Here is a 5,054-nt window from a genome sequence, read left to right as displayed (position 1 = left end):
ATCCATCCATCCATCCATCCATCCATCCATCCATTCCAGCAGTGCAATCATGTGAACTATCCCACCATATCTCAACTCCTAAAAATACCACAGCTTTGTGCCGGCACATGGACTTCCAATTTCTTCTTTTTTGCATTTTTTTTTGTGTACAGGCACTTCAGAGATGGCCCATATGATATGCCTGGACAGTGGGAGAGGGAGAGACTTGGGAAGAGAGCWGAGACAACTGGCTGCTGTTTGTTCCTCAATTTTGCTTTTCTGTGGAATGGATTSTGGTGTCATGGTGTTAATCTCTTTCTGAAGCAAAGAAGCTGCTCCACTTGTACAGGAAATGTCAGGAATTACATTCCTGAGTGCTGTTAATCCTATGAAAAATCCCCCACCTTTGTGGGACAAGTGAGTGAGCACGCAGTAGGAGACACAGGCATTTCTAATCTGGCTCTTTTGTACTCAAATTTTGTGACAGAGGTTTGTGTAGAATGATACTGGTCCGCGACATAGAGATTGGTCCCTCTTTATGAGTTTTCAAATAGTCTAAATTCAGATGCTTTACTTTAATACATTCTTTCACCTACTTAATGCACTTGTGCAAACATACCTCTTTCTATCTCTGTGATAACTGCCTTCTTCAAGCAGAATTTGCTTTTCTTTGACRTTTTTCCATGTGGGGGACTCTGAATGTCCCACAGTGGATTTGGATTTCTTTCCCAATGAGGAAGAATGGAAGAAAGCTTTTTCTTCCTCTCTCCAATGTGAKAGAGCAGAATTAGCTGGCATTGGCCCTGTACTTCCTCCTTGCTCTTCTCAGAAGCTGGAAGACTGCAGTTCCCTCCTCCCACATCCTCATCTCTRCTCAGATGTTTGCAGCTATTGATGATTAGAAGTAATTTTTTTTCATGTCCAGGGTTCTTCAGGTGAATTCCACCCAGGCTGTGATTGCTCCAAAGCTGACTATSGGAAGAGGAACTATCCTGAAACACTTGCTAGGATCTCAGTGCGCACTTCCCCTGAGCACTTCTCCATAGCTGTGGGAGTCAGGATGTGCTCATTGGCTGAGGTGTCTTCGTAATTTCTCTTTGAGGGGATTTTACTGTACGTAGTTTGACAGGCTCTTACAGCTGTGCTGCGTCCCYGGGCTGTGCAGCTGCTGTGAACAGATTCTCAGCTTTATCCTCTCCTTTTCTGTACCTGCCTGTATCCTGCAGGTGTCTTGCAAGGCTTGATTGTGGTGAAAACACTGCAATAAAATGGATCAGAGTCTGGTGGCAGCGGTAAAAGCTTGGGATGGAGTGTCTTGCTGTGTCATGTAACTGCATGCAGCCTGTCTSTGGGCACACATGGAGATGGAAACAGCCTGGAATCCTTTTCAAGGAATACAGCTTTTCACAAGCTTTGACAGGACAAGAATTCTGTAACTGTAAACAAGAATATTGTAACTTCCTCAGCTTTCTACTTATCTGAGGGCATGTAKGTTTTGATGAAATCATAATTACTTTTTTTTCTTGTTTCTGTAGTTAAAGATTACCAGCAGTGATGTTTTTGGCTCATTTTCTGATTGTGGTGTAAAAATGCTTTATCCTTATCTGTTTGTCCCATGTTCTGTACAGGCACCGAGGCTTTACATGCAAACCATTGTTTCCTTTCCTCTTCTTTGAGTTTTTCATCTATTTTATTAAACTTCTGGCTCATTCCCACTTGCAGACTCCTTAAAGCATTTGAGAAGTCACATTAATGGTGACAATATTGCAGTAACAGGGTATCGAGTCCAAAGTAACTTTAAATACTGAGATCTATCAAAGCAGGCTTTGGCTCTGTACATTCCTGTGCACACTTATCATTCCACACTCACTGCTGAGTGAAGCTTTATCCCCTCCCCTGCCACTCCAGCTTCTCCCTCTCAGCTACCCTGCACTCTCTGATCCCCTGGAGCATCAGCTGTGGATCTCATAGCTCGTGCCTCCACTCCAGCCTGCCACATCAGCTGTGGATCTCTGATCCCACCTGGCACATCCATCTCTCTACACAGAGGTAGAGCCTTGCTCCTCAGTATGCTGCTGCTTGGTTCTGTCCCCTAGGACCCCTCCTCAGGGGCCAAGGAAGCACAGCTGCCATAGAGCACATCTGTGCCAWGGGAAGTAGACCTGAGCCACAGAGGGAGGCCAAAGGAATAAAGAGGCAGCCCAAACCCAGATGTCTTCTCTGCTGCAAGCACAATTTGTCTGTGCTTCAGCCTTGGTTCAGCTTTTCCTCAGCTGAGGCTATCACAGAGCTCCTGTGTTTCAGGAGATCAAAGATAGTGGATACCAGCAAAGGAGGAAGGATTTTTCCTAGAATTTCTTACAGCTCCATGTGGAGAATGTCTGGTGTACCAAWGTCTCCTTCACTGCTGCAGTCTTTCCCCCAGCTAAGTCCACTTACATCTCCAGTGAAGCAAGAGTCTCCTGGTTTGGATATGGTTATAAAAATGCAGCCATAGCATGGGTGTGAAAGACTGAACTGATGCTTTGCTGAAGAGTCATTTCTTAACTTGGAGTGTGCTTGTACTTGGAACCCTTATAACCTTTCCGTGTAGTTCATGCTAGTCAACAAGTACCAAAAAAGAAGTGGTCCGATAAGATTGTTTTGTCCTTAGATTGCACTTTTCTTATACACATTGATGGTGAGGGCATGTATGACATTTGTAAGGTSAACGGGAGGGCAAACAGAGTTAAATGACTCGCTGAAAGCAGTARTCAGTCAGTGTCARAGCATGGAGCRTCCCTATCTTATCAATGGATTCCTYTTTCTGTTCAAACCAGGACCYGTTTGAACMCAGACTGAATAATTTCATAGCAATAGTGAAACACAGAGGTTGTTCATGTATCAAATCAGTGGAGTCTGTGTTAATATGGGCTAATCATTATTCCTAAGAAGGGTTTTCCTGGTRTGAGAAGAAAAGGTGCTTTTCCTTCTCTCCCCTATATCTTTATCGTTTCATTTGGAACAGAAGATTTTTTAAAAAGCAGACGTTTCCTTGCTACCATTAATACAGTCGTGAATACAAGTTTAAAACAAAACTTCATGAGATGCAAATGCAAAATGTGAATCTATTTGGAACTGCAGTCATTTAACTGAAAGACTACAATGTTCAAAATAGATGTTTAAGGAATGTGTTAGTTATGATGGAAAAATGCTCTATGCTTCATTTCTTGCAGCACAGATCCGTCACCTGCTACAGAGAACTTTTGACTTAATATTTTGGCTTCATTATTTAGGTGAGCTTTTCTTATTTAATATTTTTTAAATTATGGGGTAAAGCTTTCTCATAATTTCCTGCAAGGCACTGTTTTGCCTTGGTCAGATGATGTTTCAAGCAACTGATATCTCATTTTTTAAGGTTGGATTCTGCTCCAATTCTTAGTAGAACAAGCATCACTTGCAGCTTGTTAGGTGCCTGTGGCTTCCAGARGAGCAGGTATAATTTAAAGCTGGAGTTCAGCCTAATGAATGCAGCATTCTGTGTTTTTTCACTGCTAGAAAATGAATTTGAACAATGAGGCATGGTGGAGGCAAAGGTCAGTTCATTGTCATTTAAGAGGCATTAATCTGATATGCTTTCCCTCTTCTAGCTGATCTCTTTTTGAAATGTTGCCCAGTTTTAAGTGTTAAAACTGAATGAAGCAGCTGAGCCATACTCCCATGTTAGATTTTAGTGTATGTGTGTCTCGGTGACTTTTGAGTTGGAGCAGATACAGAACATCTCTGCCCCAGGCAGGCTTGAGGCCAATCTCTGCTCTTGACCATTTGGCTTCCAAACCCTTGTGGTGATGGTTAAAAGGCTAACAATGCACAAATGGTATCCCACTAACAATTTCCTCGCCTCATTTATCTTCCCCACTATGCAGAAGATCTGCTTAAAATAACTGCATCCCTCAACCACAGTCTGGTTGTGGTGGCCTAACCTTGCATCGCTGAAAGCAGCTCGGTAATTCCAGCACACCATTCATGCATGGCTTGCTCATCTCAGCAGGGACATTCCCATGCATGGCTCCGATGCTGACACTCAGTGTCTGTCTTTGTTCCTGTCTACAAGGATTTTCATCCAGGAAGTTTCTGCTGGAGTTCCCGTTGGCTTCGGTAGGGTTTGGCATTTCTCGGTCGTTCCTTTGTGCCTGCATTCGTTCAGTGTGTGTTCAGCTCTGGTTTCATGCTCAGCTCTCTTCTTTAGCCTCTCCTCCTCCATTCTTGTCTCCTKAAAAGATGATAAAGGCACAGAAATAGCACTTCATGCAGCCTTCAGAGGGGTTATTTTGTGGTTTCCTGGAGAGTCCAAGCTTGCGTCTAGCCTGCTCATCAGTATTTCGGGGTTTTTTTATTTTCTTTTTCTTCTCCTCTTTTGAAACTTGCAGGCTGAAGGCTCAGCCTCACAGGAAACCATCTTTAACCAAACCACAGCAGCAGAATTATCACACACCCCCTCCCCAAAACCATCTCAAAGATCACAAAGGTGGCACAGTTTCATGGCCCTAAGAATTTCAGTGTTTTGCAGTGGGAATGCACATGCTGGGTAGGAAATCCCAAGATGTTCCACTGTCTCTGCCTGAAAAGGGCCAGTGGTCTCATATCAATTCCTCTTAGAGTGTTGAAGTAGGTGTTTTTTCTGGGGTGAGAAGAGGTATTGCTTCTACCTTCATGGAAGTAACTCCAAAAGGGCAGGAGTTGTTGTTCAGGTTGTGTGTGCTGAAGAGGTCACGTGTTGATCATGCTGGGTTTGACTAGACTGGACAAAAATCCAGCTGCCATCTGGAAGTGAACATCTTTTTGAAGTTCCCTTTTGTTGTCTGCTGTCATCATCCTTTTCTTTCCCATGCCTGGTGGCTTTTTGTTTTCACTGGGATGTGAGCTCAGCAAATGTCAGTGCAGAACTGGGGATTCCTTCCACTCACACCAGTGATGTCCTGCTTTGGGAGTGTGCCAGGTATCCACTGTTATGCTCTCTGTTTATCTTCRTTCTCCACAAGCCTGGATGGTTGGATGGTTTGGTTTTTTTTTTTTTTCTGCTGAAAGGTAATGCT

Source organism: Malurus melanocephalus, unplaced genomic scaffold, assembly GCF_030028575.1.
Source record: "Malurus melanocephalus ecotype Western Australia unplaced genomic scaffold, MMel_1.1 scaffold_50, whole genome shotgun sequence".
Classification (NCBI taxonomy): Eukaryota; Metazoa; Chordata; class Aves; order Passeriformes; family Maluridae; genus Malurus; species Malurus melanocephalus.
This window is presented reverse-complemented; position numbering follows the sequence as displayed.